The following is a 25,575-nucleotide window of genomic DNA, read 5'->3' on the forward strand; positions in this document are numbered from 1 at the left end:
CCAAGGAGGCAGAAACTTGAGTGTTCCAGCCTGTAGATTAGATAATGCACCAGAGAAACCGAGAACTGACAGAGTTGGAAAGATTAAGATTTTGGAAACAATTTAATGTTCATGTTGTTTGTTTCTGCATTCCTTTGGGACAAACAATGAATGTGACGAAGAGAGAGAGAGAGAAACAATGAGAGTGACAATGAAACAAAGAAGGGAGAGAATCAGCGAAGGCCAGATGGAAGACAGTGAAAGAGGGAGGAAGATAGAGCCAATGGTCGAGACAAAATCAGACAGATTGAGAATGAGAGAAAGCTTTTCTAAAAGTTTCCTGCTCCCAGTGCAGCTCTACCATGGTTTCCTCCTTAATTGTATTATCCTCAGATTATTGAGATGCTGGTGACCTTAATGAAATGTTCACAGTCAACTTTAACAGCCACAATATCTCTCTGTTTTAGCAGTCCCTCCCGATGTGAAAGGAGAAGAAGGGAAGGAAGAAGTGGAAGATATGGATGGAGATGACAACGCACTAACAGTTGCTGCCTTTGCCATTCTCTTTATTCTAAGTTTTCTCTACAGCACCTTTGTTACTGTTGTTAAGGTAATTGGAACTTTCACTACCAAATGAACAATAACATATCCTGCCTATATGTGTAAGGTTTATGTTCAGTTTATCACCATAATATCTCACCTGACTCTGAGATTCGAGCTCACACATTAGAAACAAACTCAGAGTTGAATGTTGATCCTTTCATACTTTGAAGTTTTTCTCATCACTGGGTCTGTGGGTCATCATCCCCCCAAAGAAGGGGGTCAGGCCCATCGGTCTTGTGTTCCAGAATAATCTCAGACATCAAAGCACTTAAGTCTATCTCCCACAATAAGGTCAGATGATCTGACCTAAAGAACCCATCTCTGAGAATAAGGACAGCTTGTTCTGTTGGGTTACACAGCATATTCCATCATCTGAAAGATAAGTCAGCAGTTATGTACCTGAACAACAGAGTCCTGCATAATTATGGCCCTGATCACAACCAAGAACTTATTCTGTAGCCATCATCTCTTCGGATAAGGGCAGATGGCCTCAAATTTATCCATCAAATTCTTGAAGTGACAGACATTTAGAAAAAATTCATGGATCCGATCATCGCTGGCCTGACTATTCCTAAATGCCCAGAGGGCACTTAAATATCAACCACAATGCTGTGGGCCTGTACTCACTTTAATACCAGACCCGGTCAGGATACTAGTTTCTTTTCATAAAGAGCATTAGTGAACTCGAGGGATTTGGTCCCTCAAACCTGCTCTGCCGTTCAACAGGATCACAGTTGATCCAACACCCCTCACGTTGACTTTCCTGCCCTTTCCTCGTAATCCTCAATTCCCCAATTGATCAAGAATCTATCGGTCTCAGCCTTAAGTACATACAAGGACTCTGGCCCCATAGCTGTCTGCAGTAAGGAGTTCCAAAGACATACAACCCTCTGACAGAAGAATTTACTCTTCATCTCAGTCTTGAATTGGCATTACTTTAATCTGAGAGTGTGTCCACTGCTCCTAGACTGTCCCATGAGGGGAAATATCTTCTTAGTATTTACCCTGTCAAGCCCCGGAAGAATGCTACATGTTTCAATAAGATCACCTCTGAATCTTCTAAACTCCTGCGAGTAGAATCCCAACTGTTTAAACTTTACTCAGAAGAGAATCATCCAAGTGAACCTTCTCTGAACGGCCTCCAATGAAATAATCTCTTTCCTTCAATAAGGAGAGTAAAACCATTCAAACTACTCCCGATGCGACCTCAGCAGCACCATGTACAGTTGCAGTAAGATGCCCCTACCCTTACACTTTAACCCCCCCCTCCTGAAATAAGGGCCAATATTTCATTTGCCATCCTGATTACCTGCTGAACCCTATGTGGTGGTTTGGAGATAGTAAGGACTGCAGATGCTGGAAGTCAGAGTCAATGAAATGTGGAGTTGGAAAGGCACAGCAGGTCAGGCAGCATTGGAGGAGCAGGGGAGATGATGTTTCGGGTTGGGACCTTTCATCAGGAGTGACTGTGTTAGCTTTCTGTGTTTCATGCGGCACGGTGGCACAGTGGTTAGCACTGCTGCCTCACAGCGCCTGAGACCCGGGTTCAGTTCCCGCCTCAGGCGACTGACTGTGTGGAGTTTGCACGTTCTCCCCGTGTCTGCGTGGGTTTCCTCCGGGTGCTCCGGTTTCCTCCCACAGTCTAAAAGATGTGCAGGTCAGGTGAATTGGCTATGCTCAATTGCCCATAGTGTTAGGTAAGGGGTAGATGTAGATGTAGGGGTAGGGGTGGGTTACGCTTCGGCGGGGCGGTGTGGACTTGTTGGGCCGAAGGGCCTGTTTCCACACTGTAAGTAATCTAATCTAATCTAAATATCCCCAAGTCCCTCAGTGTTGCAGCTTTCTGCAGTTTTTCTCCATTTGCTTGATCTTTTGTTGTCCCTTCCAAAACAATAACTTCACATTTTGTCAGATCATACTCTATTTGCCCATTTACCTAACTGATCAATACTTTTCTTTAAACTATTTGTAACCCCCTTGCAACCTGCCTTTCTCCCCATTTTTGTGTCACCTGCAAATTTTGCGACATTACATTTGCTTTCTCCCTCCAAGTCATGAGTATATATTGTAAACAGTTGTGGTCCCAGCACTGACCCCTGCAGGACCCCACTGGTCACAAGTTGTCAACCTGAAAAAGAAACCTTTATCCCCACTTGCAGTTTATTGTTCCATGTTAATCTACTATCTCCAACATGATGGGCACTTATTTTATGACCTAACCTTTTGTGGGCTAATTTGTCCATCTCCCAGAATAAGGAAAGACCACCTGTCCCTTTAGGGACAATCTCCCAGAATAAGGAATGACTATCTCACTTTTGGGGTCTGTGTCCCACAGTAAGGAAAGTCCACCTGTGTTTTTGTGTCTATCTGTACTTTTGGCTCAGACTGCCTGTGTCACACAATTGTACCTTACCCTACTGTCTGTATTACAGGTTCAGCAATGACCAACAGATGGATAAGACTCACATTCAGACGAATTCAAGATGTGAATAGTCCAGAAATGTCATTGTCATGTCTGAGAATGGTGCTTTCCAACTTTCAATGGAAAATACTCAGCTACTGCACTGCAACAGCTCATTCAGGGAGATAAAACTTCAATGGACTCAGGAGAATTGAAAAGGGGAATTGGGAGAAAATAGGAGAGTTGACGATAAGGTGAGGGAATGGGGATTGGGAGCATGGAATGAGGAATGGGGGGAGAGTGGAAGGTGAATCAGGATGGAGTGGAAGAATGGGATGGATGGTGGAGGGCTGATCCCTTGGGTCTTGTGAAAAATATTGTAGAAATAAAAGTTATTCAGATTACGGCCTGCAGCTTTTTAAAAAGTCTTTTCATTGATGTAAAAGTTTTGATGTGAAATGAAATCAATAAAAATGAAAGGTGAAATGAAATAAGTACTGGACTGAATGACTACAGTCACTGGGCAAATATACCCAAGGACTTGATGTTGGAGGAGAACTGAAACCCCGTGTATGAGCAAATACCCCAGTTATTGAGGGACACAGTCCCCAGAACCAGATATCGGAGACCAACAAACTGATGAAGGAGTGAATATTCTACAGTGTAGGTGACAGACTGAGGGTTTGTGTCTAATGCAGTAAACAAGGTCACACAAACCAGGGCAAGATATTGGCGGGAAACCCCTGTTAAGAAAAGCTATGGGAATACCACAGTTTTATAACCACAGGAGTGTTATATCACAGAAATAGATATTTGGTGAATTCTTCATTCATTTGTTAATGGGGTATGGGTGATGCTGACTAGGTCGGTGTTTTTTGCCGAACTAATTGCTCTGGAGAAGGTGCAGATGAATTATCGTCTTGAATCACTGGAATTCTTTGAGTATCAGGGCTGTTCGTAAGTCGGTTCCAGGTTTTGGACAAAGTGACGGTAAAGGAAAGGTGCTTTGACTCCAAATCAGGATGGTGTGCACCTTGGTCACTGCATTGCAGGTGATGACGCTGCCATGCTTCTGCTGCCTTTTTACCTATAGCTGGTAGAGATTGTGAGTTTACAAGGGACTGTCAAAGGAGCCTTGGTGGGTTGCCACAATGGTTCTTGTAGATGGACACACTGCTGCCACTGTGTGTTGGTTCTGGAGGGAGTGAAGGTTGAAGATGGCTGATGAGGAGGGAAGGTATTGTCCCAGTGGTATTATCGTTGGAGTATTAAGCCAGAATCCATATCTGAGGATATGGGTTTGAATCCTATCATGGCAGGCACTAGAATTAAGGGTAGAATGAGAACCAGGAAAGCTATGTACTCAGGGAAAAAGAATCCAGTATCAGGGTGTTATTCACCAACAGGACTCAGGTGTATTGCAAAGCAGTCACCCAGTCTATGCTTTGTTTCCCCAGTGTAGAGTAGACCACATTGTGAGTAGCGAATACAGTCGACTAGATTGTATGGAGTCCTGATAGTTAGTCTGGTCCAGATAGTTAGACTCAAGATCTGGATGTCTGTGGCACCCACTTCAAGGCCAAGTATTGGTAGGCATTATGGAACAGAAGAAAATCTGGGAAAATCTCATCTATGTGTGACAGGAGGAACATAATCAAGAAATAGATATCATGGGCCATATTATAGCACAAAGAGATCTGGGGTACAGGTTCATAACTCCTTGATGGTGGAGTCACAAGCAGATAGGGTGGTGAAGAAGTCTCTCAGTATGCTTGCTTTCATTGGTCAGAGCGCTGAGTGGAGGGGTTGGGACATCTTGTTGCAGCTGTGCAAACATTGGTGAGGCCACATTTGGAGTACTGCATGCAGTTCTGGTCACCTTACTATTGAAAGGATATTATTGAACTCGAAAGAGTGAAGATAAGATTTACACAGATGCTACCTGGACTGGAAGGTTTGAGTTATAAGGACAGGTTGGATAGTCTGGGACACATTTTCCCTGGGGCAGAGAAGACTAATGGTTGACGTTGTAGTGGTTGAGAAAATCATGAGATGCACAGATAAGGTAGAGAGCTAGCAGCATTTCCCCAGGTTACAGGAGTCTAAAACTAGAGAGCTAAGGTTTAAGCTGAGAGAGGAGGGATACACATGGATCCAGAGGGACAGTTTTTTCACAGGGAGGGTGGTGAGTGTTTGGAATGGGCTGCCAGAGACAGTGGTGGAAGTGAATACAATTTCATCATTTAAGAAACATTTAGACAAGGACATGGAAGGGATAGGCAAGGAGGGATGTGGACCAAAAGCAAGTAAATGGGACTTGTTGAAATGTGAAAACTGGGCAGCAAGGACAAGTTGGTTAAATGAAAGAGCTAATTTCTCAAAATAGAGATATTTGGGAAAATGGAATAAACATGGAAAAACATGGGTTGAACAGAACAGTCAACATGGATTCCCATAGGGAAAATCCTGTTTAACTATCTTGCTGAAGGGAAAGGTTTTGGAAAGGGAACAGAAAGATTTGATAAGGGTAATGCTGTTGATGTAACGTTCGTAGACTTTTAGAAGAGAGTTTTAGACACATACACACCTCCCCTCCCTTGTCAGCTTTCTGCAGGGACTGTTCCCTCTGGGATACCCTGGTTTACTCTTCTTAAACTCCCATCACACCTTCACAGCCTCATGGCATCTTCTGCTGCATCCACAGAAGCTGTAATATCTGTCGGTTTACTTCCTCCCTCCTCAGTATCCAAAGGCTCAAACACACCTTCCAGCTGAAGCAGCACTTTACCAGCAGTTCACACAATCTAGTCTACTGCATTCACTGATCACAATGTGGTCTCCTCTGTCTTGGGGGAGTGAAGCATAGACTAGCTGACTGCTTTGAAGAATACTGGCGTTTTACTTGCAAAAAAGACCCAACCACTTCAACACACCACCCTGTAGCATTGCCAACATTTCTGTCTCAGGCTTGCTGCAGTGCTCCAGCTAAACTCACTGCAAGTTAGAAGAACATGGGGACCCAGCAGCCTTCTGGACTCAATATTGTGTTCAATAAATTTACAGCTTTAACTCTCCCATGTCCTTATCACACAGCCTGTTATTACACACCACCCATTGTTAACCACGAACAAACCCTCCGAGCCAGATCGTTATCAACTACTTTGTCTGGCTTACAGTTCTTCTCTCTCTTTGGGTGCTCTACCCACTTATTGCACACTCCTTACCCCCTCCCTCCACTCTATCCTTGCCATATAAACCAACATTTTCCTCACGACTATCACTTCTGTGGAAGGGACACTCAACCTGAAACATTAGCTCTGATTTCTCTCCACAAATGCTGCCAGACCTTCTGAGCTTTCCCAACAATTCCTGTTTTTTTCTTTCGGAAGATAGTTCATACAGTGACACACGACAGATCTATCAGTAAAGTTATAGGTCATGCAATAAAATTGTCAGGAACAACACGGAGACAATGTTTGCCTGAGTGACAGGGAACTGAGAGTCATGGTCAATAGATGTGTTTCAGGCTGGAGGATGTTTGTACAAGAATCTTCCAGGGGTCTGATTTTGAACACTTGCTTTCCCTGACATATATTAATGATCTAGATCTTGGTGTGCAGGGGGCAATTTCAAAGGTTATAGAGAACACAAAACCGGAAATAATTGTAAACTGTGAAGGGGACAGTGTAGAACTTGAAAAGGACGTGGAAAGGTCAGTGGAGTGGGCAGATGGGTGGCAGATGACTTTCAATGCAGAGAAGTGTAAGGTGAAGCAAGAACATTAAAAGACAACACAAAATAGGGGATACAGTTCTGTGGGGGTGCAGAAGCAGGATTACCTCAGCGTATATGTATGCACTGAAGACTGAAAGTGCAGCTCAGGTGGAGAGAGTAGAAAGGAAAGCAGGCATCATCCTTCACTTTATTAATAGGGATATCGTGTACATGATGAAGGAGGTGATCTTCAATGTGTATAAGACACTTCTTAAAGCTCAGCTGGAGATCTGCATACAGATCTGTGTGCCACATGTGTGGACAGACGTGAGCACATTGGAGAGAATGCAGCTTTACAAGAATGGTTCCAGAGATGAGGAACTTCAGTTATGGGGATAGATTCAGGAGACTGTTCTCCTTCGAAAGAAGAAAGTTCAGAGGAAATCAGGTCGAGCATTTCAAAATCGTGAATGAGCTCAACAGAGTAGATAGGGAGAACAAGTTCCAGTTTGCAAAAGGGACAAGAAAAGGGAAAGGGCACAGATTAAAAAGATCTGCAAATGAGGCAAAAGTGAAGTGAGGAGAAGTTTCTTTCGCTCAGGAAGTAGTTGGGGAATAGAATGTACTTGCTGCATGTGTGGGAAAATTGAGGCATTGAAGGGAGAAATGAGTAACTTATTGGAAAGATATATGTGGAAGGAATGGGAAAAATAGCAGGAGATTGGCACTTGAGCATGATAATCATTTTGTGAGCTGGTGCAGCATGAAGGACTGAATGACCTCGTTCTGCACAGTAACATATCTCTGATTCTGTGATTCCTAGTTTTTGGAACAATTCTTGATCATTTCACTCCATGGTTATTAAAGAAACACAAATTACAATAGACATGGTCTTTACAGGCTTCCAGGTTTCAACACTGAAGACAACGAAACGCCATTCCATAAAATGAGTTTCCATTGTAAAACATATGGTATATGCTAATATTGTGCTCAAAGATGCACACAATACTTCAGCTGGGATCTAATAAGGTCACCCGCGAGGAAGCTGCATGTTTTGAAAGCAAGTAATTTGCTATCAGTTGTGAACCATGTTTGTGCAGCTGTGGGTTACAGCAATGTGTAGATGAACTGGAGCCAGGGACTTGTTCCCAAGTGAAGCTGACTGGATTATGGATGAGTAACAAAGGCCCTCTGCCAGCCAATTTCAGATTCTGGGTAATCCAAGATGGAGGATGGGAAAAAAAACTGTGGCTGCAGAAGCTGTTCATTTTTTCAGGTATTTTCAGTGTTGGAGCTGATTTCCTCACATTCCAGGAGCAGTAATTACAATTCTATAAGCTGTTGTGTTGCTTTGGAACTTTGGGGCAAAAAAGATCAAACAACGGCATTTTAAAAAGGAGGAAGAGAGAGGGAAAGTCAGAAACCACATGGTTAGTGAATCAAATGAGAAAGATGACATTTAAAATGTACCTGAATGGATATATGAATAGGAAGTTTTAGAGGGGTATGGGCCAAGTGTTGGCAAATGGGACAAGATTAATTTAGCATATCTGGTCAGCACAGACATGTTGGACTAAAGTATCTGTTTCTATGCTGTACATCTCTATGACTCACTGTGACTCGATGTGATTGGTTGTCCGTTAGCTGAACATACTGGGACTATGAACAAGACAGAGAGAAGTTGGTTCAGATCAGGAGGAAAACTACCAGGTCTGCAGCAATCAGGAGTTCCTTCTCTCATTTCTGTGCAGTAAACCACTTGAAACATCAAGAAACCTAGTTTATCTTCTCTTTAACAATTGTTGCACCAGCGATTTCTGAAAATGGGAGGGGGGTGGGGTGGGGGTTTGGTTTCTAGTACATCACTACAGTGAGTTGTGACAACGTTTGAGGGCTCTTGGCCATGACTGGAATTAAAACTGGGCAATTAGGATTTGGGTGTGATATTGGTAGATAGAAAGATGAAGGAAAACAGCAGTTTCTGTGCCTGTGTTTCAGACAGGGCACTGGAAATGGCAAAGAATGTCCAGCAGGTGGCAGACATGCCCCGGCAGTGTCTGTGGGACTTTCAAAACCCAGGTTGATTGACCTGATGGATTCGTTGTAGGTTGTAATACTTGACAGGGCAAGAATGGCAGAATAAATCAGGTACTCAAAAAGCTCTTAGGTTGAAAGGAAATACAGAGGAGGTGAGTTATTTTGCACAATCAAACACTGGTATCAGGACATATTCAGTTACAATGGCTGGAGCATCAGAAGTGAATGAAGAAACGAGAGATGGTAGAAAAGGGCAAAGAAAGAGATAGAAAAGAAGATTGAGATGCCGATGGAAATGTAAACAGATATTCCACTGCTGTTGCTGTAGCTGAGGCTGAAGAAGTTCAAGAGAATTATTGTATTAAAAGTAGAGGTTTGATGACCAGACCTGCAGATGAAGAATTGATGGTTGTTCATCAAATAATGGCACTGCCCAGGTATCACGAGGAGATATTGTGAATAGTACATGGAGTTCTTATGGCATGGCATAGAGGAATATGGAAAGCACAGGTATCAATAATCAGGTATTTTACATGACCAGGACTTCAGAAAGACATAATGCAGTTTTGTAAAACATATCTCATATGTCAGACGGTAGGAAAATCTCAGCAGTGCCTTTGATACCTGTACCAATTTTGATGAACTTCAATAAAGTGTCAATAGATTGTGTAGGATCATTACTATCATAGTCTGGTCAAGGTTCTGAGTTAATTCTTGTCTCCTTCCTATGCGAAGGATGTTGTGAAACTTGAAAGGTTCAGAAAAGATTTACAAGGATGTTGCCAGGGTTGGAAGATTTGAGCTATGAGGAGAGGCTGAGTAGGCTGGGGCTGTTTTCCCTGGAGGCTGAGGGGTGACCGTATCGAGGTTCATAAATTCATGAGGGGTATGGATAGGGTAAATAGACAAAGTCTTTTCCCTGGAGTGGGGGAGTCCAGAACTAGAGGGCATAGGTTTAGGGTGAGAGGGAAAAGATATAAAAAGGACCGAGAGGGGCAACGTTTTCATGCAGATAAATGTGCATGTATGGAAGGAGCTGCCAAAGGAAGTGATGGAAGCTGGTACAAATGCAGCATTTGAAAGGCATCTGGACGGGCATATGAATAGAAAAGGTTTAGATAGATATGGGCCAAGTGTTGGCAAATGGGACTAAGTTACGTTCGGATAACTGGTTGACATGGACGAGCTGGATCGAAGGGTCTGTTTCCGTGCTGTTCATCTCAAAGACTCTATGACTCTCTGTCTCAACCTTTCCAGCAAATCATGAACAGCTTGGGAATAAAATAATTGAAGTCATTTGTGTATTATCTGTAAACACAGTGAGCTCTGGAGAGGGATAATCAGACCCTCAAAAGCATAATCAAGGCATACTGTCATGGATACCCACAGGAGTAGGATAAAGAATTAGATTCTTGCTATTTGCTCCCAGAGGGTCACAGATCAATCCACTGGTTTTGAATTGGTTTGGGTTGGTTTCTGGTCATGAGATTAGAGGTCTATTGACGTTAATTGGGGAGAAATTCTTGAACAAATAAAATGATTCCTCAATAATGGTTAATGTGTCTATGGTTCAAGGAAGACTCCCAAGAGCATGTAGGGTAGCACAAAGGCATTTGAATGTTTGACAGGTGAAAATGAAAGAATGGCCAAGGAAACATTCAGCAATTGGAATGTTTCAAGGATGGCGAAGGTTTAGCATTGATGCAAAATGAACAACTGAAAGCAAAATTCTGTGGTTCATATAAAAATGTTCAGAGGATTAGGAAAGTAATTGATTGGGAAAATAATCCCGATCATAGGAAGAAGAATTGGTTATGTTACACAAACATTCTGAAATGGGATTATCATTAGGAACAGGATAAAAAGTGTAGTGGGAGGTGGCACGGTGCAGTGTGACAATAGGCACACGGACACACAAGATGGCCGCTGAGCCATAAGTTGGCCACTTGACACACAAGATGGCCCCTAAACCACAATATGGCGAGAGGCAGCAGAGCAAATACAGACACTGCCTGGGGCCACCAGAATGCCAGCACAATGCACTCACAACCTATCTGATTAGTTTAAGGCGGGTGGGGGACAGAATACACATGAGTAGCGTATAGTGCCCGCCAAAGTGTCTGGGTCCACCAACACCTTTGACAGAAATGCTAACAGTTTGATACAGACTCAAGACAAAGTGCTAATAGCCAGGGCTGCAGTAATTGTCCTTCTCAGGAAGAGCAATTAGTGTCAATTACTACAGCAATGGACTTCTGCTCAGACATTGAAACTGACAATGTCTGCACTGAAACTGACAACAATTCTGCAATGTTTACAATAAACAAACTATGTTACAGAGACAAGGACCTCATCACTGACCTATTATATTACAAAATATATAAAAGTATCTTGACATGTGCTCCAGGTTGTGAGAAGACTCACAGCTGACCACTGTGCTGTTGGTGTCTTTCTCTCCCCAGAGCTCCTGTATTTCCTTGTACAATAAACTCTGTCGTTGAACCCTGACTCTGACTCTGAGGCTGGTGATTTTCCCCACAATAATGGGCGCTGCAAGCAGGTGCCCTGGTCAAAGGCCATGATCAGGGAGCCAGGGTAAGAACCAATTTGTACCTGCAAACAGGAAGAGTCTGACCGGGCCAAGGACACCGTTTAAAAGGTATACCAATTGCAATGTCTAACTTGCTACAGTACTGAGTTAAAACAAAATTAAGTGCATGTCTGTGGAGAATAAGTGGTAACTGTATTAACTGTTATAAGAACCTGCTGCTTGTGCTGAAACAGCCAGAGGACAAGGTAGTGCCTGTCTCAAAAACCCCGTACTAAACCAGTTGTTACGAGGGCTAGCCTCCCCCACACGAAGATTGGGATTTGAAGTGGGAATTGTAGCGTCAAAGGTACTCAGAGTTGTGAAGCACAAGTGGCAAATCCAGGTAACATTGGACTCTGTAGGGGCGAGCAACGCAGAGTCCAATTAGAGTTTAAGTTAAAAGTTGGGTGCTGTTTAAATTTGCAATTTCCAATGTGGTGAGGAAGAGGAGCTGATCACTCTGACCAAGAGCCAAATCTCAGTGGAGCCCATGTTACCAAGCTGAGGAACATGGACACTCTGAGTAATTATGATACTCTGTCAGTCCATGGTAGAACAACAGAGCTTGAATAGTGACGGTGGCCGGGAGGGTAAAGAGTCCCACCAATAGGGAGCACACCTTGCTAGGAGGCTGTTACAGCCGTACGGACGGCACTGGGACAGTATTATCGGCCGGGGGTAGAGAAGTCCCCACTGGTTAGGAACACTTCATTGTTGGTGTTATCTGGGCTACACAATCTGCTAAATGGCAGATCAAAGTTTTCAGGGGGATACTGCAGTTTCCCTTATTGAGAAATACAAGGCAGACAGACAAGGGTTTGACACAGCAAATGAAGAAAAGGGTTTGGGATCCATCCCAAACATTAGGATAACAGAGAGAGTGGATAGATAAACAGAAAGAAAACAAAACTAAAAAGATAGGGGTAATGTTAGTGTACCAATTACAGGCCTAATTGAACAAGGAGATGCCTTCACTCGCAGGTGGAGAAAAGGCCAAGAACGAATTGAGGATCTGGAGGACAGGATAAAGGAGCTAGAACAAAGATTAGAAAGAGTACGGGAGGAAAGGGAGATTGACTCTATCCCCTCCTACAAAACCATCCAGCAGGGACCAACTGCTCCCTCCTTTTTGTGAACCATGCAAGAGTATAACTTAGCGCCCGTTACCAGAGGAGGAACAGACTCACAGCCCAAAGCGAATTATAAACCCTTCACTCAGGGGAAAGGCAGCAAATTATGGCCTCCCAAGGCAACTTACAACCCTGGAGCACAAACACCAGGTTCTGAGATGAGCTGAATAGTGTATGGGTAGGGCACCAACTACACCTGAGAGAAATACACCAGCAGGTCTGGACAACTTGCCCAGCAGACAAGTGGAGTCAGGTAACTGGTGGACCTGATGCCACAGCAGCCTGAGACTTTCGGGGAAGATGGTGGGCGCATGCCGCTTCCCTTACAACTGATGTAGATGCCCAGCAGGCCTCTTCGCCAATTTTAATAAAAAAATCCAAGAGGGTGGTAGGAAATGCTCCCACAAACTGGAGCAAGATCACGAACACTGAGCAATTTAAAGGGGAAGGAGTCTCTGAATATGGGGAACGATTATTTAGGGTCTATCAGGAATGCTCAGGGCAAACAAACTCAGATCGGGGGGCCCAGGTATTCATCGAAGCTTTTAGAGATAGGGTCTCGACGTCCACCCCACTCCCTGAAAATGGGAGTAATAATGTCCTAGGATTATGATGATCTAGTTGAGTGGGCGAGCAGGGTGCAGGAGGCAGAAGCTCATGATAAAGGCAACACCTGACAAAGCAGCCGACCGGAATGGAGGCAAGAGCAGAATAAAACTATCCTGCCACAACTGTGGTCAACAGAGTCACTTTGCTAGAGAATGTAGGGTCGCACGAGTAGGGAATAGAGCAGGGAATAATGTAAAATACTGCAGCCACTGCAACAGAAAAGGACACAGAGCAGCAATGTGCTAGGAAAAGAATGGGACACCCCCAAATACCATCCAAAACACTGCAGAACCATGGGGATTCCGAGGTCAGCAGAGCTGACAACCAGCTGCCCCTATTTGTGAGGATAAGGGAGAGGGGAAAATTTATGTGCCCGCAGTAATAGCAGGGAGGAAATATGAAATACTAGAAGACACAGGAGCGGATGCATCCATCACAAACTTACCCTTACCCCAACACAAATAAAATGGGGTAGGAGGGGATAAAACACCAGCTTACCTAAGTGACACTACCCTCGTAGAAATAAACAATACATACAACAGGTATTACTCAAATACAGAAGGGCCAGCAGTCACCGAGTTGCCCAGATGCATAGCAGCCTTCGACTGTGCTGCTTGGGCCATTAGGGTTAGTGAGCCCATCGTAATGACAGGGAATGTCATCCTCCACACCAAACACACCCTAGTAGAGATGCTGAACACAGGGAAACTGAGGGCCATCTCCAATATGTGAGGGGCAAAGTGGGAGGCAGTTCTTTTATCCCCAAGTCAATCCGTGGTAACACTTAGGGATATGGGAGAAAACCCAGCTGAGGGAATTCTAGACATCGGGGAACTGCACAACTGTGGGGATATAGATGGGGATGAAGATAGGGGGAGAATAAAGGATACCCCCCCCCCCCACCGAGACAGAGTGGGGGAGACCCTCTTTGTGGACAGGTCATGAAAATATGTAGCAGGGTCGTCCCAAATAGGATGGGCTGTGGTAAATGGTAAGTTAGAAACAGTTATTTCCAGAAGGATTGATGGAAGTCAGTCAGTGCTGGTAGCAGAACTGATAGCACTCACCAAAGCACTGGAACTAGCAAAAGGAAAAATTGTGAATATACATATGGACAATCAATGTGCCTTCAGTGTAGCCCATGACTACATGGTGGCATGAGGTAGCAGAGGGTTCACCACCGTAGGAGAACCCCTATCAGACACCAGTTAAGAATTCAGGCACTATTACGTGCCAGTGAACAGCCTGAAGAGGCTGCAGTTATAAAAATAAAAGCCCATCAAAAGGAGCCAGCAAAAGCGAGTCCTGGTTGGCTAAAATTCAAAGGAAACCAGGCAGCAGACTGAGCAGCTCAGAAAGCCCTAAAACAAGAAGCCATTGTCAAGGCTGCAATAGCCACAACTGAATTAGCAAAAGACGCTATCCAAATTCAGCAGCTACAGGAGGACACCCCGCAGAAAGAGAGCGAGCAATGGAAACTCAGGGAGACCCATAAACGTTAAGATGGGACACCAGCCCAGACCTAGGGGACCCTGGGGAGACCTTCAGATAGGGCCACTACCACATGCCCGTGGAAAAACATACTGCCTGGTCATCACAGACCAATTTACCCGGTGGGTAGAGGTATTCCTGACCAAAAGCTGCACTATGACCACTGTAACCAGAATATTAGCGGAAGAGGTAATCCCGAGGTAGGAGGTAGGAGGTATCCCTCCAGAGCAACTCTGACCAAGGGATGCATTTTATAGGCAAGGTCATGAAGGCCACAAGCAAGGGAGAGCTTGTACAATTATTGGTGACAAAGTATCTCCCATGTTATTGATGCTTCTTAGAACATTACAGAAACCATCAAGAATATCCGAGACCAGCTCGAACATTTTCGACAGGGAGCCACAATTACAGAAAGCTGGCTAAATTGGTTGATAGGTAAATCTTCGGTACCCAATTTGGTACATGGGATAGTTCTCCTCATTGCAAACTTACTGGTATTCTGTGTGGGCCTCAGGTGTTTAAAGCTCTGCTGTAAGGTGCTACTGACTGTGTCAGCAGCGAGTGTCACCACGGAAGACCCCCAACGAAACTGGTACTCCACGATACCCCTCGGGAGGAGGAGCTCCTAGAGAGGGTTTAAACTAACTCTGCAGGGGCATGGGAACCTGGACTGTAGCTTTAGGGTACAGGACCTAGAGTGTAGGAAGGTTAGGAACATGGCATCGATCTCAAAGGAGGGTGCCTGTAAACAGGAAGGTGGTTTGAAGTGTGCATACTTCAATGCCAGAAGTATAAGAAATAAGGTAGGTGAGCTTGCAGCATGGGTTGGTACCTGGGACTTCGATGTTGTGGCCATTACAGAGACGTGGGTAGAACAGGGACAGGAATGGCTGTTGCAGGTTCCAGGGTTTAAATGTTTTAGTAGGGTCAGGGGGTAAAAGAGGGGGAGGTGTGGCATTGCTTGTCAAGGATAGTATTACAGCAGTAGAAAGGGTGATGGAGGAAGACTTGCCATCTGAGGTAGTGTGGGCGGAGGTTAGAAATAGGAAAGGTGAGGTCACCCTGTTAGGAGTTTTCTCCAGGCCTCCTAATAGTCCGAGAGAAGTAGAGGAAAGTATTGCGAGGATGGTTCAGGGGAAGAGTGAAAGTAGCAGGGTGGTTGTTGTGGGGGACTTTAACTTCCCAGATATTGACTGGGAAAGCTATAACACGAGTTCGTTAGATGGGTCGGTGTTTGTCCAATGTGTGCAGGAGGGTTTCCTGACACAATATGTAGACAGGCCAACAAGAGGTGAGGCCATACTGGATTTGGTTCTAGGTAATGAACCAGGCCAGGTGTTAGACTTGGAGGTAGGTGAGCACTTCGGGGACAGTGATCACAACTCGGTGACTTTTACTCTAGTGATGGAGAGGGATAAGTGTGCACTGCAGGGCAACAGTTATAGCTGGGGGCAGGGAAATTATGATGCGGTGAGGCATGACTTAGGATGTGTGGATTGGAAAAATAGGCTTCAAGGGAAGAACACAAATGATATGTGGAGATTGTTCAAGGAACAGCTAATGGGTGTCCTTGATAAGTATGTACCAGTCAGGCAGGGAGTAAAGGGTCTTGTGAGGGAGCCGTGGTTTAATAAGGAATTGGAATCCCTTGTGAAAGGGAAGAGGGCGGCCTATGTAAAGATGAGGCGTGAAGGTTCAGTTGGGGCGATTGAGAGTTATAAGGTAGCCAGGAAGGATCTAAAGAGAGAGCGAAGAGCAGCGAGAAGGGGACATGAAAAGTCCTTAGTTGGTAGGATTAGGGAAAACCCAAAGGCTTTCTATAGGTATGTCAGGAATAAAAGGATGACTATGGTAGGTATCGGTCCAGTCAAGGATAGTAGTGGGAAGTTGTGTGTGGAGGCGGAGGAGATTGGTGTGACGCTAAATCAATACTTCTCGGCAGTATTCACTCAGGAACAGGACACTGTTGCTGATGTGAATATTGAGTCACTAGTGATTAGAATGGATGGCCTTGAGGTACGTAGGGAACAGGCCTGGGGAATACTGGAAAGGATGAAAATAGATAACTCCCCTGGACCTGATGGCATTTATCCTAGGATTCTCTGGGAAGCTAGGGAGGAGATAGTGGAGCCATTGGCCTTGATTTTTATGTCGTCGTTGTCTACGGGAATAGTGCCAGAAGACTGGAGGATAGCGAATGTGATCCCCTTGTTCAAGAAGGGGAGCAGGGATAGCCCGAGTAACTATAGGCCAGTGAGTCTCACTTCTGTTGTGGGCAAAGTCTTAGAGAGAATTGTAAGGGATAGGATTTATGAACATCTGGATAGGAATAATGTGATCAAGAATAGTCAGCATGGTTTTGTGAAGGGCAGGTCGTGCCTCACAAACCTTATTGAATTCTTTGAGAAGGTGACCAAGGAAGTGGACGAGGGTAAAGCAGTAGATGTGGTGTATATGGATTTTAGCAAGGCGTTCGATAAGGTACCCCATGGTAGGCTACTGCACAAATTACGGAGGTATGGCATTGAGGGTGCATTAGAGGTTTGGATTAGGAATTGGCTGGCTGGAAGGAGACAGAGGGTAGTAGTTGATGGTATAGGTTCATCTTGGAGCGCAGTTACTAGCGGTGTTCCACAAGGATCTGTTTTGGGACCATTGCTGTTTGTCATTTTTATAAATGACCTGGAGGAGGGGCTTGAAGGCTGGGTGAGCAAGTTTGCGGATGACACGAAAGTCGGTGGAGTTGTGGGCAGCGAATAAGGATGTGGCAGGTTACAGCGGGATATAGATAAGTTGCAGAGCTGGGCAGTAAGATGGCAAATGGAATTCAATGTAGCTAAGTGTGAAGTCATTCACTTTGGTAGGAGTAACAAGAAGATAGATTACTGGGCTAATGGTAGACTACTTGGTAGTGTGGATGAGCAGAGGGATCTTGGTCTCCATGTACACAGATCTTTGAAAGTTGCCACCCAGGTAAATAGTGCTGTGAAGAAGGCATATGGTGTACTGGGCTTTATTGGTAGAGGAATTGAGTTCCGGAGTCCTGAGGTCATGTTGCAGTTGTATAAGACTCTGGTGCGGCCTCATCTGGAGTATTGTGTGCAGTTTTGGTCGCCATATGAGAGGAAGGATGTGGAGGCATTGGAACGAGTGCAGAGGAGGTTTACCAGGATGTTGCCTGGCATGGTAGGAAGATCGTATGAGGAAAGGCTGAGGCACTTGGGACTTTTCGCATTGGAGAAAAGAAGGTTTAGGGGAGATTTGATAGAGGTGTACAAGATGATTAGGGGTTTAGATAGGGTTGACAGTGAGAACCTTTTTCCGTGTATGGAGTCAGCTGTTACTAGGGGACACAGCTTTAAATTAAGGGGTGGTAGGTATAGGACAGGTGTTAGGGGTAGATTTTTTACTCAGCGGGTTGTGAGTTCATGGAATGCCCTGCCAGTAGCAGTGGTGGACTCTCCCTCTTTATGGTCATTTCAGCGGGCATTGGACAAGCATATGGAGGTTATTGAGCTAGTTAGGTAGGTCGGCTTCGGTCGGCGCAACATCGAGGGCCGAAGAGCCTGTACTGAGCTGTATTTTTCTATGTAGATGACGTACCTCCACATGTAAACAGGAGGAACAAGTGTATCAGATAATAAGGATAGTGGAAGATGATAAAATTAGAAGGAGATATTTCTCAAATCAAACCTCCTGCAAATGAACGAGCTTATTATCACATTTTCAGACAAGACAACAGGGAAATCTTTTAAGACTGCTAATGACGTGTGAGGTAATTTGTAGAGATCAACCCAGATGTACCACAATAGCTGGATATGACATGGATGTGCAGGAAATTCAGGACTGGTGAAACTACATCCTTGAACCAAGAAAAAGAAGCTCACATGGAAACAGAGATTCAGTACATGCTGGAAAACCCATGATTGAACTGAATCAGAGCAAACCAGTAGTGTTCTTTCCTGAACTGGATGGATTAACTAGACTTTGTGGATGGATTATAGAAATGTGAATGCTGTCACAAGGACAGATTCACACCAAAGTCCATGGTTGGAAGCCTGCATTGATTAGACTGACAGTCCCTCAGTCCTCTTGAAGATTTATCTAATGCCCTGTTTACATTGCTGAGGCACATGAAGCAAATTGGAGCTAAAGTTCATAACTCCAGATTTAGAATTATGGAATCCCTACAATGTGGAAGCAGTCCATTTGGCCCATTGAGTCCACACCAACCCTCCAAGTGCATCTCCCACCCAGACTTAACCACTTCCACTATCCCTGTAACACAACATTTCCCATAGACAATCCACCCCAAACCTGCTATGGAAGGAAAACACATCCTGTGGAGGAAATCCATGTTGACGCACGGAGAATGTGCAAACTCCACACAGACTGTCACCTGAGGATGGAATCGAATCCGGGGTCCCTAGCACGGTGAGGCAGCTGTGCTCACCACTGAGTCACCGTGCCATCCTTAAATGATATTGTGGTATAAAGTGATACATGTGAGTCGGGTCAAGGACCTGTTTAAGCAAGTACAATTTGCTGCTTTAGTAATATATTTACTGGAAAGTGGATTTCTTCAGATTCTGGGCTAGTACTTGCTGCCAACATACAGACTCAAGACAGCAAAAGAGTCCCACGCGGCCTGAACTGAATAAGAGAAATCATTGTATGATACCTGGGAGAGTGCACACCCTGGAAAGTCCACCTACATCTGGCTTGGAACAATTAAATTGCTTTGGAACATCCAAATCAGGATTCACCAAAATGAACATCTCGTGAAGTGGTCACCCAGTTCTAATGCAGGTTGATACTGGCACAGCCGTGTCAGTGATTGCAGAAGCAGTCTTTAACAAAATTCACTCTCTCCTCCATCCCTTAAGGTTATGTATGACCTCGGTGATACAGAGAACCTGCAGAAGGGAACCGTTATAGATTAAGGGGATACCTTACATTCCGGTGTCTTATGAGAAGCAGCTGCTTCAGTTCCTGATGATTGTAGTAAAAAGCTCAGTCCCCAAGCTTGATGGGGTGAAATTGGTTGAGAAAGATTCACCCAGATTGATTCAATATTTTTTGATTAGAATATGGCTGCCTGCGTGAAACCCTACTAATACCCAGAGGTTTTTCAGGATTGTCTACGGACTATGAAAGGAGCCAAGGCCATCTTGCATATTGACCAAAAAGCAATCCCATAAACTTGCAAGGCCGAGCCAGTGCCATTTGCCTTACGTGCAACAATCAGGAGGTTGGAAAGCGAAGGAATCATCAAACCAGTCCAGTTTGTGGAATGGGCAGCACCGGTCATATCGATTATGAAGCCCAATGGATCGGTTCACTTTTGTGGGGACCAGGCTGTGCTCCCCATTGCTTCAGGTTGAATTCAGTACTGGGTTTTCATTCTAAATGTATACAGTTAAAATTTGGAACACCAACTGGGAGGCCAAGTAGCAAATACAGATGCCTTGAGCCCCCTACTTTCTGGATATCAGTCTGGTCAATGCTGACAATATTAGACTGTAGGTTCAAACAGATTCATTCCTGGCAAAGCTAAAACTTCTGATGAAAATGGGGGAAACACAACGAACATTGAAACCTTTCAAGATATGGGGTGAGACCAGATCATAATGGGGAACAGCATTGTATTATGGATAGCATCAGTGATTGTCCTGAGCAAAGGGAACATCAAATGCTGGCTGAACCCTAAGGTCTTCCAGAGGTGTCCACAATGAAGATGTTGGTGAATCTGCTGGCCAGGAGTGGATGCAGACATAGCTGAATTGGTGGGCAGTGCCTTGAATGCCAACAAGGACAAAGTTTACACCCAGAAGCTCCCCCACATTCATGTGAATGGCCGGGTAAACTCTGGATTCAGTTACATGTCAACAATGCCTTTCATGGGCTCAACGTTCTTCATCATTGTGAATGCCCCATTCAAAGTGATTGGATGTGAACAGAGTTCATTCGTCAACCATGGGGAAGAGGATTGAAATGTCACAAGCAGCTTTTGCAATACACAGGCTCCCCGAAGTATTGGTCACAGACAATGGGCTGTCATTCACCAGCAGGGAATTCAAGTATTTCCTCAAGTTGAAAGGCATTCGGCATACAGCTCTCTACCTTCGATCATCCGATGGTCTGGTGGACAGAGCAGTCCAAGCTTTGAATACAGGCTTAAGTAAACAGCCTACAGCTTCACTGGATACCAAACTGTCCCCGTTCCTATTACTGGACCATCCCTCATGCAGCTACAGGGAGAACACCAGCAAAGTTGCTAATAGGGAGAAGACTCCACAACAGGTTAAATCTGATCTTCCCGGACTAGTAGGGGATGGTGAAGCAGCAGGAGGAATGCAAGTATCCTGGGCCAGACTCCAATAAGTGAGAGAGATAGTTTACCACAGGAGATGAAGTTCAGTGTAGGAACCACAAGGTCAGGACCAATTATGTAGAAAGTTCAGGCAGGAGTGACGGATCTGAGCCACGAACTCCCTCAGAACAGTTAGGAAGACTGTCAGAAACCTTAGATTCTCCCTCTCCATGAGGAGAATGTTGAAGAGATCTCTGAATCTGAGATGGACACGGTGGATCTCACCCCATCAACACTTTTGCTGTCAGAAGAAGAGAGTGAATTCTCTCGAGGTGCTCTGGGCAAAAAGGCGAGTTCCTGAACATTACACACTGCACTCAGATCTGATACAGAGTTGGAGGAACTGAACCCGGTGCTCAAACACCCAAGGAGGCACGACAAAAAAAAAGACTGACTTATGTCCTCACACTCAGAAGGGGAGGGATGTTGTGATTTAAAATGAGGTCAGTCAGCTTGAACTCATAGTATATCAGTTCCCTGTCTGGGGCTGTTAAACAAGAGGGAAGTGAGGACTGCAGATGTTGGAGATCAGTGTCAATAGTGGAGTACTGGAAAAGCCCAGCAGGTCAGGCAGCATCTGAGGAGCAGGAGAATTGCGTTTTGGTCAGAAGCCCTTCATCAGGAAAGAGGCTTGTGGGTAATGGCTGAGAGATAAATGGGAGGGGATGGGGTTTGGGGGAAGGGAGCTGAAAAAGTGATAGGTGGATGAAGGTGAGGGAGAAGGTGATAGGTCAGAGGGGGGAGTGATGGACAGGTCTGGAGGGCGGAGCTGTGTTGGAAGTTTAGGACTGGGATAATGTGGGGGGAGGGGAAATGACGAAGGTGATGAAATCCACATTTATCCCTGTGTGGTTGCAGGGTCCCAAGATGGAATATGAGGCGTCGGGTGGTAACAGTTTGGTGGTGGAGGAGACCCAGGACCTGCATGTCCTCGATGGAGTGGAAGAGGGTGTTGAAGTGTTCAATCACAGGGCAGTGGGGTTGGTGGGTGTGGGTATCTGAAACGATCTACAAGAAAGCATCCTGTCTCCCCAGTATATAAAAGACCACACCGGGTGCAACGGATGCAGTAAATGACATTGTAGAGGTACAGATAAATTTCTGATAGATGTGGAAGGATAGCGTGGGGCCTTGGAAGGAGGTGAGGCAAGTGGTGTGGGCACAGATTTAGTACTTCCTCCGGTGGTAGGGAAAGGTGCCAGGAGTGGGGTGTAGGCTGCTGGGGGGTGCGGGCCTGAGAAGTTATGAGGGGTAATGAACATTGTACAATTATCGGCAAACATCCTCACTTCTGACCGAATGATGGAGGGAAGTCATTGATAAAGCAGTTGAAGATGGTTGGAGTTAGGACACGATCTTGAGGAAGTCCTGCTGACATGTCCTGGAGCTGAGATGATTGATCTCCAACAACCACAACCATCTTCTTACCTGCCAAGTATGACTCCAACCAGTGGAGAATTTAACCCCCTCATTCCCATTAATACCAATTTTGCTCGGGCTCCTTGATGCCACACTCTGTCAAATGCAGCCTTGATGGCAACAGCTGTCACTCTCACCTCACCTCTGGAATTCAGTTCCTTTGTCCGTGTTTGAGCCAAGACATGAACGAGGATAGGAGCTGAGTGGCCCTGGCAAAACCCAAACTGGACATCACTGAGCAGGTTATTGCTTCAAAGGTACTGTTTGATAGCACTATTGGTGACACTTCGATCATTTTACTGATGATTGGGGAGACTAATGAGGCAGTATTAGGCTGGGGCTGGGTTGGCTTTGACCTAGCTTCTTGTGATGTAATTGTACTTGAAGAACCTGGCTAGGGGAGTGGCAAGTTCTGGAGCACAAGTCTTCAGCTACTCTCCTGTCTTTTCCCATATGATTGCATCCCATTTCTATCCATTTCTCAAGTACGGTCATGAGTGAAACATTCCCATAGCCCAGAAAAAGAGGGTGATATTTCTGGGTATACAGCAGCCATAATGGTGTTAATGAGGGAATTCTAGGATTCCGATCCAGCAACACTGAAGGAAAATGGATATAATCCTAAGCCAGGATAGTAAGTGGAATCTGGAATGTGCTGCGTAGGGAGCATTTGGTGAATTTCTGCAGTGCATCCTGTCAGTGGTAGATGCTGCGATTGTGCATCATAGGCATAGGGTGCAATGTGGTGTCAGCTAAGTATTTTGCTTTGTCCTGGATGCTGTCGAGCTTTTTCAGTGCCACTAGAGTTGCACTTATCAGACAATGGGAAGTATTCTATCACATTCTTATATGTCAGAGGATACAGCAGGACACAGAACAGTTGGAGGCATGGGCAGAAAATGGCAGGTGGAGTTTAATCCAGACAAATGTGAGGTGATACATTTTGGAAGGTCAAGTACAGGTAGAAATTATACAGTGAACGGCAGAACCCTTTGAAGTATTGATATGCAGAGAGATCTGGGTGTACAGGTCCACAGATCACTAAAGGTGGCAGTGCAGGTAGACAAGGTAGCTAAAAAGACCATTGGCATTCGTGCCTTCATTGGAAGGGGGATCGAGTATCAGGATAGACAAGTCAGGCTGTAGCTTTATCGAACTTTAGTTGGGACACAATTGGAATATTGTGTGCAGTTCTGGTCACCACACTACCAGAAGAATGTGGATGCTTTAGAGAGGATACAGAAAAGACTTAACAGGATGTCGCCTCGTATGGAGGATTTTAGCGATGAAGAAAGGATGACAAGGTTTGTTTTCACTGGAATGCAGGAAGTTCAGAGGCGACCTGAAAGAAGTTTATAAGATTGTGAATGGCACGGATAGAGTGGAAAGCATGAGGCGTTTTCCCAGGTGGAGGGATCAATTACAAGGTTCGAGGTGCTGGGAACAGGGGGGGGAGGAAAGGTTCAAAGAGATGTGTGAAGCACATTTTTCACACAAAGTGTGGTGAGTGCTTGGCATGCACTGCCAGTGGAGGAGGTGGAAGCAGACACAACAGCAGCGTTCAAGAAATACCTGGACAAATACATGAACAGGAAGGGAGTAGAGCAATATGGATCCTGTAAGGGAAAATAGTTTCAATGCGAAAGGGCAAAGTGTGTCAGAGCAGGCTTAGAGGGCCAAAGGGGCTGTTCCTGTGCTGCACTGTTCTTTGTTCTAATCCTGACTTATGCTATGTCCTGAAGAAGGGTCCTGCTTAAAATGTCGACTCTCTTGCTCCTCAGACGCTGCCTGAGCTGCTGTGCCTTTTCTAGCACCACGCTTTATCAACAATGTCGATTGTGGACAGGCCTTGGGGAGCCAGGAGAGATCCCTAGCACCTGAACTCATCCGGTAGAGTGCCAGAGTGATAATGTCACTTGACTAGTAATCTAGATGTCCAGACTAATTCGCTGGGGCAGGAAAAGTAAAATAATACAGACGCCAGGAATCTGAAATAAAACAGCAAGTGTTGAAGAAACTCAGTAGGTCTGGCAGCATCTGTGGAAGATGAACAGAGTTTACATCTAAAATCTGAGATACAGAGTCTCTCCAGCATTTTCTGTTTTTAATTCTCTGGGGACATGTACTCCAAATTGCACTGCAGCACCTGATGGAACTCAAATTCAGTGAGTTAAATCTGGAATTAAAAGCTGGTTACGGTATTGTTGTACAGTTGTAAAACCCCATCTTGTTCACAACTTCCCTTCAGAGAAGGGAATCTGCTCTCTTTACCTGCTCTTGCCTACATGTGACTCCACACCCACAGCAATGTGACTGATTCTGATGTGAAATGGATAAACAAGCCACTCAGGTCATGAGCAATGAGGAAGGGGGCAGCAAATGCTGTCCTTGGCAGTGATGCCCACATCCTATGAAATAATAAATCAGATATAATATACTGTGTAAATTCATGGCAGTGCAATCCAGGCACATATATCTCCCTTCTCTCAATCACCACCTCTTCTACTCTGTAACACCACATTCAATTCACTTCCTCTTGTGATCTCTCCCAATCTATCACATTCCTGCCCTTATTCCTGCTTTATAACACACTATTCTCCTCCACCTCATTGTACTGCGTGCAAACACGCAGCTTCAGCAATGACCCCAACCGAGAAACAATACCCCGCCCACTGCTCCCACAATTCGCCCATCGACAAACCCACTCTCAGAGAGGAATAAATGATTCCCTTACTGTGTCACTGCAGTATATTTGAGTCAGCTCCCAGGCATGGACAGTTCTTTTGCTTTAACTCTCCTTCAGTAAGCGAATGCTGAAACCCTCTGTCCTCAGTATAATTTTCACACTCAATGACTGCAAATAACGGCCTGGGCCTCTGTTTCCTGTTTTGAGACTGTTCGCTTCTCTCCCATCAGTCATTGTCCAGGCAGCCTGTTTGCACAAAGTGCAGCCAGCATCTGAGAGACAGCTTCTACCCTGTGCAGGGTCAGCTGGGACAGGAGGGAGAAGGGAGAAAGCGGAATAAGGAAAGGAGAGAGAAAGGGGAACAGGAAGATAGAGTGGGAAAGGGACAGAGTATTGAGGATCAGATGTGGGAGATGAGACCACTAGGCCATCGACTCCATTTTTTTAGCCTTTATCCACTGTTTTTCTCTGTCTGCCCTCCCTCTCCACCTATTTATCCCTCCTCCACCTTCCCGCCCCTCCTTAACTCCCCATGATCAGCAT

At 45.1% G+C, this 25,575-nt stretch overlaps 1 long non-coding RNA gene across 2 annotated transcripts in view; it reads right to left on the minus strand.

Moving 5' to 3' along the window:
• LOC140460159 (uncharacterized) overlaps nucleotides 1-25,364 on the minus strand; it is a 65,373-nt gene extending 40,009 nt beyond the window's left edge. For both annotated transcript variants that reach the window (XR_011953890.1, XR_011953889.1), the window contains exon 1: nucleotides 25,081-25,364. This is a non-coding gene — a long non-coding RNA (uncharacterized lncRNA). The remainder of the gene's footprint in view (nucleotides 1-25,080) is intronic.
• Between the last annotated feature and the right edge of the window lie 211 nt (nucleotides 25,365-25,575).

This window comes from Chiloscyllium punctatum, chromosome 36 (genome assembly GCF_047496795.1).
Source record: "Chiloscyllium punctatum isolate Juve2018m chromosome 36, sChiPun1.3, whole genome shotgun sequence".
NCBI lineage: Eukaryota > Metazoa > Chordata > Chondrichthyes > Orectolobiformes > Hemiscylliidae > Chiloscyllium > Chiloscyllium punctatum.